Source organism: Heterocephalus glaber, unplaced genomic scaffold, assembly GCF_053883595.1.
Source record: "Heterocephalus glaber isolate CG9 unplaced genomic scaffold, H.glaber_assembly_v1.0 deba00001504, whole genome shotgun sequence".
Lineage (NCBI taxonomy): Eukaryota > Metazoa > Chordata > Mammalia > Rodentia > Bathyergidae > Heterocephalus > Heterocephalus glaber.
In genome coordinates, this window is record NW_028258324.1 from 2,846,110 (window position 1) to 2,858,675 (window position 12,566).

The 12,566-nt window shown below is 39.3% G+C and overlaps 1 protein-coding gene, 1 long non-coding RNA gene and 1 pseudogene across 2 annotated transcripts in view; 2 read left to right on the forward strand and 1 right to left on the reverse strand.

The window, feature by feature from the left end:
- Positions 1–12,566, reverse strand: part of Prkar2a (protein kinase cAMP-dependent type II regulatory subunit alpha) — an 81,098-nt gene that overhangs the window by 49,079 nt on the left and 19,453 nt on the right. The window lies entirely within an intron of this gene.
- The window catches only part of LOC147825203 (uncharacterized), a 28,148-nt gene that overhangs the window by 12,230 nt on the left and 3,352 nt on the right, over positions 1–12,566 (forward strand). The window lies entirely within an intron of this gene.
- LOC147825204 (peptide chain release factor 1, mitochondrial-like) lies at positions 4,254–10,633 on the forward strand (annotated as a pseudogene).

A 12,566-nucleotide genomic window follows, 5' to 3' on the forward strand; every position in this document is an offset into this window, starting at 1 on the left:
CAAAATGGTATTCCATAACAACAACAAAAACCTGACTAGATTGACACAGAAAATTGCCTTACAACAATTTTAAAAGTACAAACTTAAAAGAGGTTTCATTCACAGTAAATAAAGCAGTGAGAACCCTTTCCATTTATATGGTTGGATCTTCCAGGGAAAACAGTTGATATAGAACTATAGGTCTCATATCAGAATTTCCTTGAGCTCACTGTCCTTACTCAGTCTCACACTAACAAAATCTGAATAAAATTCCAGATATTTTCTATAAACAAGATAGCTACCAACAAGACTATTTTACAGATACCAGGCATGATTGACTCCCTTGACTGATGGATGTTCATATTAGACCAGATTCCCAGGAAAGGTTGTAGACATATCTTCAGAAGTTTTTGACTTCTGGGAAGATAGTGGAGTGGTGAACAGCAGAGAAACAGCCTCTCTGAGATTTGGTGTCCAGACACAGGAATATATAACAATGTGAACAAGAGAAGAAGGAGAGAAGGGGGGCCCCAGGACCCAGCAAGAATCTGAAATGAGAACTGAAGCCCATAGGGAGAGCAAAGAAAGAGTCCTCCACACAGAAGAAGGAGATGGCAAGCTTCACTTTCTCCCTGAGCCCTGGCTTGCTGAGTGGGAGGGGTGGGTAAAACCTACAGAAGCACGGTGACTACTGCTGAACCCAGGGGCCTCCGTAAAGAGATGCACCAGTGGAAAAGAGCAATGGACCCAGCTGACTGTGGAAGCTGGTGAGTTATTTGGGTTCAGATGTGCCCCAGGAGAGGGCAATTGGCTGGTAACCATCTTGGAGAGAGGCCAACTGAGCTCAGAACTCGGAGCTGTGGCTAGCTTAATCTGGTGGCTCCCACTGTCAGGGTGAGGTGGAGCCCAGTCCAATTCAGCAGGATGTCAAGAAGCCAAGTTCAAGTTGGCAGGAGGCACATGGAGCATTGCAAGCTGAACAAATTGGGTTCCAGCCTGACAGCCAGAAACCAGCTTGAACATCAGTGGGACAAAAGGTGCAGGCTTGCAGGGATTATCCACTACCACACCATAAATCTATGTCTGGCTTGCTGGAATATCAACATGGACCTGGGCTCAGCCTGCCCACTTTGCCTACCAGTGACAGCAGAGACACGCCTTGAAATGGACTTCTTTCTTCTTCTTTTCTTCTTTTTATTTCGTTTTTTAAATTATCTGTTCTTGCTTTTTATTTCTTCCTAGATCTTTCCCTCCTGTCTTCTTCACAACTTTCCAAAAGTTTCCATAATCTTTCCCAAAGATTTCTTAAAAATAGCAAGAGACCTCTAAAAATCAATCCAGCAGCTGCTAGATGATACAAAGAAGAATAATATAAGATTGATCTGAGTCAATGAAAAAGCAGGAGATAATGCAAACAACATAAAAAATCTGTTCACAGAAGTGATGACAGAAAACTTTCAAAGCAGGAAAAAAGAATTTGACATTTAAATCGGGAAGTATATAGAATTCTAATTACCCATGATAAAAAAAAAATCTACACCAAGGCATATAATACTCATTCCAGAAACCCAACACAAGAACACAATGCTTTTTAGCTGTTAGAGAAAAGAAACACGCCTATAAGGAAAGCCCATCAGAATCACAGCAGACTTCTCAACATAAACCCTCAAGTCAAAAAGAGCTTGGTATGAAGTATTTCAAGCCCTAAAAGAAAACAACCTCCAACCCAGATTGATGTGCCCCGCAAAACTATCTTTCAAAATTGGTGGAAAGGGCCAGGGATTTAGCTCAGTGGTTTCGCTGCCTGCTGTGCAAGGGCAAGGACCCAAGTTCGATCCCCAGTACCAAAAAGAAAAAAAAAAAAAGATTTGCAAAATTGGTGGAGAAATAAGATACTTCCATGAAAAAGAACACCTGAAGAAATTCATGACCACCAAGGCAGCACTCTAAAATGTTCTGAAGGACATTCTAGAAAGAGATAATGAGGACTACAACTCCATGAATCTCAACAGATGAATGCACCAGGCAAGGAAAGTAATTAAACTGAGGGGATAAAAACAGAACCAGCAATTGGGCCAGGGATTTAGCTCAGTGATACCTGGCAACAGCAAGTTCCTAAGTTCAATCCTCGGTACCAAAACAAAACAAAACAAAACCAGCAACAGGCAAATAACATGACAAGGATAATTCAATTCTTTTTCTTTTTTTTTTTTTTGGTACCGGGGATCGAACTCGGGTCCTTGCACTTGCACAGCAGGTGGCGAAACCACTGAGCTAAATCCCCGCCAAGGATAATTCAATTCATATCAGTTACAACTATCAATGTAAATGGTTTCAATTCACCAATCAAAATAAACAAACCAGGGGCTGGGGATTTAGCTCAGTGGTTCTGCCGCCTGCCTCGCAAGCACAAGGTCCAGAGTTCGATCCCCAGTACCAAAAAAAAAAAAAGAAAGAAAGAAAGAAGGAAACAAACCAGCAGAATAGATCAAGAAACAAGATCCAACAATATGTGGCATATAAGAAACACATTCAATTCAAAAAGAAATTCATAGACTGAAAATCAGAGGGTGGAAAACCACATTCCATGCAAAAGGAGCCCAGAAAAAAGCAGGAGTAGCTATTTTACTTGACTACAAAGTGGATTTCAAGCCAAGACTGATTAAGAGAGACAAGGAAAGTCACTACATCCTTGTAGAGGGAACAATCCAAGAGTAAGAGATAGCAATCATAAATATATATGCAGGGCCGGGGATTTAGCTCAGTGGTTTTGCCGCCTGCTGTGCAAGCACAAGGACCCGAGTTCGATCTCGGTACGCCCCCCCCAATAAATATATATGCACCAAGTAGCAGTGCACCCAACTATATATATAAAACAAATATTAATGGAGATGAAAAAAATCAAATAAGCACTAATACAATTTAATGGGGGAGCTGGGGATTTAGCTCAGTGGCACCACATCTGCCCTGCAAGTGTAATGTCCTGAGTTTGATCCCCAGAACCAAAAAAAAAAAAAAAAACCTCCAAAAACCAAAAAAAAATTATAATCAGAAATCGCAATACCCCACTGTCACAAATAGATCAACTAGACAAAAAAAAGTATCAGAACTGAAAAATAGACATATTAGAACTGAACCACACTTTTGAACAAATGGACTTAATAGATGTCTACAGAGTGTTCTACCCCATAGAATCAGAATTCACAGCTGCACATGGGATGTTCACCAAAACAGACCACATACTAGCTCATAGAACATGCTTAAGTAAATGCAAAACAATTCAAATTATCCCATGCATATTATCGGACCATAGTGCAATGAAATTGGAAATTAATGGCAAAAGAAACCATAAGAATTTCACAATCACATGGATATTAAACAACATCTTCCTGAACAACCAATGGGTCACAGATGAAACTAAAGAAGAAATTAGATAGTTTCTACAATTAAATGATAATGCCATACAACTTACCAGAACATATGTGATGCAATGAAAGCAGTCCTACAAGGGAAATTTATAATGGTGAATTTGCATATTAGAAAAATAGAGTACAAATAACCTAATGTTGAACCTCAAGCTTCTAGAAAAAGAAGGTCTGTCAAGCCAAAAGTCCATGGAAAGGAGAAAAGTATGAAGATCAGAGCAGAAATTGATGCAATGAAGATGAAGAAAACAATACAAAAAAATCAATGAATCCAAGAGTTGGTTCTTTGAAAGATTAAATTTGACAAACCCTTAGCCAAACTTAACAAAGAAAGAAAGAAAGAAAGAAAGAGAGAGAAAGAAAGAAAGAAAGGGAAGAAGGAAGGAAGGAAGGAAGGAAGGAAGGAAAGGCTGGGGATTTAGCTCAGTGGTTCTGGCACCTGCCTTGCAAGCCCAAAGTCCCAAGTTTGATCGCTGGTACCAAAAAAAAAAAAAAAAAGAACAAAGAAAGAAAAGACTCAAATCCATGCAATTAAAAACGAAAAGGGTGAAATCACAATAAATTCTGCAGAGATCCATAAGATCATCAATACCTACTTCAAGAATCTTATTGTTAAAAAAAAAAAAAAAAAAGAATCTTATTGTAATAAGATTCAAAACACAGCCGGGAGCCAGGGATTTAGCTCAGTGGTCCTGCTGCCTGTCTTGCAAGCCCAAGTTCCTGAGTTTCATCCCCAGTACCAAAAAAAAAACCCCAAAAAACACCAGCCAGCAGGAGTGAAGCCAGCAGTGGAAGTGGCTGCGGGTGTGCCGGGCTGAACTGTAGCAAGCCTAGGAAGGTTCCAACCTCAGTAAGGAAAGCTAATGACCTTTCTTCTTTTTCTTAGATGCTGAAATGAATCACCACCTTTGTATTTGGCTTTTTAGACATCCATCCCTGAATGCTTATCCCTGGTGTTGCATCTATGTCCATTCTCATCAGTTTAGACAGCTGCATCTTTCTTTTTTTCTTAAATTCTTTTATTGGTACATTTTAGGTATACAATACATTTAGATTTATCTTTGGGTGCTTGTACCTGTACATGATGTATCTTGTTTCTTATTTTTTCCCCATTACCTGTGCGCCCTTCACCCCTAAACCCTTCCCTATTTACATATTTCATTTCCATTTATTTTTCTTTTCTCATAATTTTTCCTTTCCATTCTTTCCTTTCCCCTTCCCCTCCCACCACCCCTACCCCTTTGGACCTTTTCCTATTTCAAAGTATCAATTATTAGTTATTAATCCTTTTAGTCCTTATTTACACTCTCAGTTTCTCATACTAGAGAAACTATTCGGTATTTACACATGTGTGTCTTATTTATTTCACTTAAGAGTATGGCCTCAATATGCATCCATTTAGCTATAAATGACTCTAGTTTCTCGTTCTTTATGGCTGAGTAGTACTCTATTTTATAAAAAAACCCCACATCTTCTTTATCCAGTTTCCAGTTGATGGGTACTTGGGCTGTTTCCAAGCTTTAGCTATTACAAACTGTGCTGCAATAAACATGGGTACACATATATCTCTGTGGTATGATTCTTGTAATTCTTTTGGGAAGATACCCAGCAGGGAAATAGCTGGGTCAAATGGGACCTCTAGTCCTAGTTCTTTGAGGTATCTCCATACTGATTTCCACAATGGTTGCACCAATCTGCACTCCCACCAACAATGGAGAAGGGTTCCTTTCTCTCCACACCCCCGCCAGCATTTGTTATTGGTTGATTTCTTGATAGCAGCCATTCTTTGTGGGGTGAGGTGGAATCTCAGTGCTGTTTTCATCTGCATCTCTCGAATGACCAGTGATGTTGAACATTTTTTCATATGTTTATTTGCTGCTTTTACTTCTTTTAGACCGCTGCATCTTAAAACAAGGCTGGAGGTTCTTAGACAAAATAGGAATCACATTCTCTGTTGTCTTTTAAATAAGAATTGGTCCAGGAGATATTGTTATCAAGATACCAGTATGATCTGGAAGCATAAAACATTTCAGAAATATATGGAAGACCTAAATAAGGAGTACCAAACACTTGGTCGGTGTCTGCAGGACATCCCTGTCAATGAAACAGACCAAAGGTCCATGACCCGAAGACATGCTGAATTGGCACCACTTGCAGCCATTTATCAAGAAATTCAGGAAGCTGAACAAGCAATTGAAGAATTAGAATCAATGTGCAAAAGTCTAAATAAATGAGATGAAAAGCAGTTACAAGAACTTGCATTAGAAGAAAGGCATTGATCAAAAAATCAACTCTCTGTACAGTGAGCTTTTTCAGAGTCTGTTGCCAAAGGAAAAATATGACAAAAATGATGTTATTTTAGAAGTGACATCTGGAAGAATTACTGGAGGTGATATATGCCAACAATTTACCTGAGAAATATTTGACATGTACCAGAATTATTCATGCTATAAGCACTGGAAATTTGAACTAAATTATACACCAGTAGATTATGTTAGACTACATCATGCAGCTGCCTGAATTTCTGATGAGAATGTCTATAAGCATTTGAAGTATGAAGGTGGGATCCACCGAGTTCAGCGAATCCCTGAGGTGGGCCTGTCATCGAGAATGCAGTGTATTCACACAGGAACTATGTCAGTCATTGTCCTTCCTCAGCCAGATGAGGTAGATGTGAAAGTGGACCACAGGGATCTGCAAATAGATACATTTCAAGCCAAAGGAGCAGGAGGGCAGCATGTTTATACAACAGACAGTGCTGTCAGGCTTGTCCATATCCCCACAGGGAGAGTAGTAGAATGCCAACAAGAATGATCACAGATAAAAAATAAAGAAATAGCTTTTCACGTGTTAAGAGCTAGACTCTACCAGCAGATTATTGAGAAAGACAAGTGTCAGCAACAAAGTGATAGAAAACTTCAGGTGGGAACCAGGACTCAGTCAAAGAGAATTTGGACATATAATTTCACCCAGGACAGAGTCACTGACCACAGGATAGCATATGAAATGCGTGACATTAAGGAATTTTTATGTGGCAAGAAATGCCTGGATCAGCTAATTGAGAGACTGCTTCAATCAGCAGATGAAGAAGCCATTGTTGAACTTTTGGATGAAAAACTTAAATCATCAAAATAAATCAGCTGATTTACTATATAAATGGAACGGGCCTATCAAGAAACAGATAAGACATTGAAATCTTTATTCATAAATGAAGCTATAAATATATATTTTTTAAAGAATAAAAAAAGGATTCAAAACACAGAAGAAATGGACTGATTCCTAGATATATATGAATTAGCAAAGTGGAATCAAGAAGTTATAAGAATTCTAAATAAATCAATATCAGCCAATGAAATTTAAGATGTAATTAAAAACCTGCCAACAAAGAAAAGCCCAAGCCCTGATGGATTCACTGCTGAATTCTATAAGAAATTTAGAGAAGACCCAATGCTCTTACTTCTCAAATTCTTTAATGATATTGAAAGGGAAGCAATACTCCCAAATTTATTCCTAGAAGCAACCATTACCCGACTACCAAAACCAGAGAAGGATGCAATCAAAAAAGAGAACTATAGGGGCCGGGGATTTAGCTCAGTGGTTTTGCCGCCTGCTGCACAAGCGCAAGGACCCGAGTTCAATCCCCGGTACCAAAAAAACCCAAACAAACCACATTTAATAGACCAAAAAAAAAAGAGAACTATAGGGGCTGGGGATTTAGCTCAGTGGTTTCACCACCTGCTGTGCAAGCACAAGGACCCAAGTTCAATCCCCGGTACCAAAAAAAAAAAAGAGAGAGAGGAACTAAAGGCCAAACTCTCTAATGAACATAGATGCAAAACTCCTCAATAAGATACTGGCAAACAGGGCCAGGGATTTACCCCAGTGGCACCGTGCCTGCTTCATAAGCACAAGAACCTGAGCTTGATCCCCAATACCAAAAAAAAAAAAAAAAAAAAAAGATACTGGCAAAAGAATGCAGTAAATCATCAGAGATGGAGGGATGGTTCAACATACACAAATCAATAAATGCAGTATACTGTATTAACAGAGCCAAGGACAAAAATCATATGATCATCTCAAGAGAAGCAGAAAAAGCATTTGACAAAGTCCAATGCCCATTCATAATAAAAACCCTACAGAAAATTGGAATGGATGATCTTTATCACAATCTGATAAAAGCCATCTATGACAAACTAACAACCAACATCATACTAAAAGGACAAAAACTAAAAGTTTTCATTCTAAAATCAGGAACAAGACAAAAATATCTATTGTCCCCACTCTTATTCAATATAGTTCTGGAAACACTAGCCACAGCAATTAGAAAAGAGAAAGAAAAGGAATAAGGATAGGAAAGGAAGAAGTGAAATTATCATTATTTGTGGTTGATATGATATTCTACATAGAAGATCCCAAAACCTTCACCAAAAGACTTCTAGATTTAATAACCAAACTCAGTAATGTAGCTAGATACAGAGCCAATACTCAAAAATCAATAGCATTTCTGTACATGAATAACAAACTTACTGAGAGAGAAATTAGGACAATAACACCTTTCATAATAGCATCCAAAAAATTTAAATACTGGGGAATCAATCTAATAAAGGAAATAAGAGACCTTTACATGGAAAACTACAACACTCTGAAAAAGGAAATCAAAGAGGATATCACAAAATGGAAAGAAATCCCTTGTTCTTGAAAAGGAAAAACCAATACCGTGCAAACGGCCATACTTCCAAAATTGTTACATAGATTTAATGCAATCCCAATCAAAATTCCAATAGCATATCTCACAGAATTGGAGAAAACAATCCTAAACTTCATTAGGAACCAGAAGAAGTCTAGAATGGCAAAAGCAATTCTGTACAACAAAGGCAAAGCAGAGGGCATCACACTCCCTGATTTGAAAGTATACTAAAAGCTGCTGTGATAAAAACAGCATGGTACTGGCAAAAAACAGACGAGAGGATCAGTGGAACAGATTAGAAGATGCAGAAACAACTCCAGACACACTCAGCCACCTTATCTTTGACAAAGGAGCCAAACACCTTCACTGGAAAAAAGACAGCCTCTTTAATAAATGGTGCTGGACAGGTAATGGGGGAAAAAAATAAGAACTGGATACATCATGTACAGGTACAAGTACCCAATGATAAATGTAAACGTATTGTATATCTTAAATATACCAATAAAAGAATTTAAAAATAAATAAATGAAATAAAATAAAATGTAAAAAAAACATGGTGCTGGAAAATTGGCTTTCCACATGCCAAAGATTAAAACCAGATCCATATTTTTCACCATGCAGTATACTCAAACCAAAATGGATCAACAATCTAAATACTAAAACAAGGCTGGGCATTTAGCTCAGTGGTTTCACCTCCTGCCTTGCAAGCAGAAGGACCCAAGTTTGATCCCCAGTACCAAGAAAAAGAAAAGAAAGAAAGAAACTAAATACTAAAACAGACACACTAGGCCAGGGATTTAGCTCAGTGGTTCCGGTGCCTGCCTTGCAAGCACAAGGTTCTGCATTCAATCCCTGATACCAAAAAAACCAAAAGAACAGACACACTAAATCTGCTGGAAGATACAGTGAACTCTTTTTTTTTTTTTTTGGTACCGGGGATCGAACTCAAGACCTTGCGCTTGCTGCAAGGCAAGCAGCAGAACTACTGAGCTAAATCCCTGGCCCTAAGATACAGTGAACTCTTGAAGACACTGTTGTAGGCAAAGACTTTGTGGACAAAACCCTGATTGCACAGAAAGTATCACAAAGAATCAACAACTAGGGTCTCACCTTATTAAAAAGCTTTTGCACAGCAAAAGAAACCACCAACAGGGGCTGGCGATTTAGCTCAGTGGTTCTGCCACCTGCCTCACAAGCACAAGGTCCCGAGTTTGATCCCTGGTACCGCCCCCCCAAAAAAGAGAAAGAAACCACCAACAGAGTGAACAGATGACCCACAGGACTAATATCTAGAATATATAAAGAACTCAAATCAGGACACCCCCCCCCGCCCCGATTTAAAGACCCATTCCCAAAGTGGACATCTGAAATGAACAGACACTTCTCAGATGTAAAAGTACAAATGGCAAATGACTATATGAAAAAGAGTTTACCATCACTGGTCATTCGAGAGATGGAAATGAAAACACTGAGATTTCATCTCCCTCCAGAAAGAATGGCTATTATCAAGAAATCAGCCAATAACAAATGCTGATGGGACTGTGAGGAAAAAGGAACCCTTCTCCACTGTTGGTGGGAGTGTAGACTGGTGCAACCACTGTGGAAATCAGTGTGGAGATTCCTTCAAAAACTAAAAGTAGAAGTCCCATTTCACGCAGCTATTCCCCTTCCTGGTATCTTCCTGAGAGAATTAAAAGCATCACACCACAGCGATATATAGACACTCGTATTTATAGCAGCTCAGTTTGTAATAGCTAAATCTTGGAAACAGTCCAAATGGCCATCAACCGATGAATGGATAAAGAAGATGTCTTTTTTTATACAGTACAGTAGTACTCCGCCATAAAGAAGGATAAGCTTGAGACATTTCTGGCTGAATGGATGCACCTTCAGACCATACTCTTAAGTGAGATAAATTGGACACTTAAATACCAGATTGTTTCTCTGGTGTGAGAAACTGACAGTGCAAATAAGGACCAAAATGTATAGTAGATATTGGCAAATGGGAAGAAAATGTTCAAATGAGTCAGGGAACAAGGAAGAGGGAAGGGGAAAAGGAAAGAAAGGACAAGGAAAACACAGAGAATGGAAGGAAAAAAGGAGTTGTGAGAAAGAAAAGAAGTTTTTCTTAGAAGCTAGGTAGTAAGGAGATTCTAATCCCATTCTTCTTGTCTATGCACATTCTGTGTGGCCCAGCATCTTACTCATTCATGTGGCTCTTTTAGTGTATGTCCTTCAAAGTAGAATCTGAAGATTTCCTATTGTCACAGGAAAAATGTTTATGTTCCCCCCAAATTCCTGTGTTAAAACCTAATTTCCAGTGTGACAGTACAAGGACACATGGTCTTTGAGAAGTGATTAGATCATAAGAGTGGAGCTTTCATGAATGGGATTAATGCCCTTACAAAAGTGACCCTACAGAGCTCCCTCTTTCCTCCAATTTTTGAGGACAACGAGAAAAGATGGCTGTCTATGACCCAGGCAGTGGGCTTCTCACCAGACACCAAATGTGCTGCCACCTTTAGGCTTTCTAGCTTCTACAATTGTGAGAAATGCATTTCTGCTGTTATAAGCCATGTAGTTTATGGTATTTTGTTATAACAGCCTTGAATGAACTAGGACACCTGTCCTTGGATGTAGCACTTGCTCTCTATTTCTATCACCAAGAGGAGGAGGACAAGTTAAGCCACAGATCCTCTCAAGTTGTGTAGACATATATGACTTACAAGAAGTGACCTGTATCTAAAGTCTTCACTGAGAAGCAGTTGTAAGAGGTGCTCCATATGAGGAATGAGAAGCAATCACACACTTCAGTGGGTTAACTGCTATGGGTGAAGAGCAGTATCTTTACAGAAGGAGCAGTATCTTTGAAGAAATCAATCCCTTTGCAATATAAATTCAGACCCTCCAAACTAAGCAACATTCAGACCCTTCAAACTTGAGCATCTCTTGGCATAACTAAAATCTCATGGTTTTCAAATTACTAGTATGAACTTGGAGGAAATGCCAAAGCATATCAGAAAAATACTAAAAGACATGTAAAAATTCATCCCCCTGGTATAGTGGTCAACACAATAAAAACATTGGTAGGGGCCAGGGATTTAGCTCAGTGGCACCGCATCCGCCTCGCAAGTCCAAGGTCCTGAGTTTCATCCTCGATACCAAAAAAAAAAAAATTTGTAAAATAAAATGAACCTAAACTTTCATGCCTAAACTTTTGTTTTGTTTTCTGGTTTTGGTACCAGGGATCAAACTCAAGACCTTGGACTTGCGAGGCAGGTGCGGTGCCACTGAGCTAAATCCCTGACTCATGCCTAAACTGTTCAAAAGACAAACAGGAAAAAAGCTGAAAGACCATTATAACAAAAATGTTTTAAAAATCAATATTACCTGATCAAGATTTTTGAAAAGAATATCTTTGCAAGTTTCCTGAAGTCTGCATCTCTGTTCATCAGTTTTAGGATGAATCACCTGTTAATCCAAATACAGCAAGGAAAAATTTTTATTCCATTTTACAGATTGCCCACTTAAAAACTAATATATTGGAAAAAAAGAAAAAAACCCAACTAATATATTGGGCTAGGGATTTAGCTCAGTGGTTCCACTTCTTGCCTCGCAAACGCAAGGTCCCGAGTTCAATCCCTGGTACCAAAAACCCCCCAAACTAATATATTATTTTTTTCCTAAAAAGGGAGGGGAATTAAGAACATGTTTTCTATAATCTTAATTTTACACAAATGCCAAGCAGGAGGCTGAAAGTGGAGGGGCAATACGATGCAGGGTGACAAGTAAAACCCACATGCCACAACAGCAGCATCAGTTGGGCCCTTTGGAGCCCCCAGGTTCTCATTCATGGAGCAGAGGGTTATAAATCTGTTCATGCAACAGAGATCAAGCCAGGTATGATGACACATGTCTATAAGCCCACTGCTCGGGAAGCTGAGCTAGGAGTACTGCAAGTTCAAGACAAGCCTGTCACAGGAAATGAAGGGGAGGGGAGGGGAGAGGAAAATAAAGGAGGCTGGGCATGGTGGCACAGACCTGTAATCCCAGCATTCAGGAGGCTGAGGCAGGAGGACTGCAGCATGCTCGAGGCCAGCCTGGGCTGCATAGTGAGTTCAAGCCCAGATTGAACTACACAGCAAGACTGTTGTCTCCAAAAAAAAAAGGAAAGGGAAGGAAAAGAAAAAATGAGCACCTACTCAGTATCCGGTACTACCCTACCTCTGTGGACATAGCAGTGGATAAACAAATATACCTGCCCTCATACTCAGTAAGTTCATAAAATATGCCAGAGTGATGATGTTATTTAGGAAATAAGGTGGGCAAGGGAGACAGACATATGAGAGCATGTGTAAGTGTGACCAGTTGAGGCCTCATTCAGAAGGTGACAAGGAAGATCTCAAAGAAGTTCTGTACACTCTGAGGGAGAGAGCCATGTGGATATCTCTGTGAGAAGAGCAAGTGAAAACAAG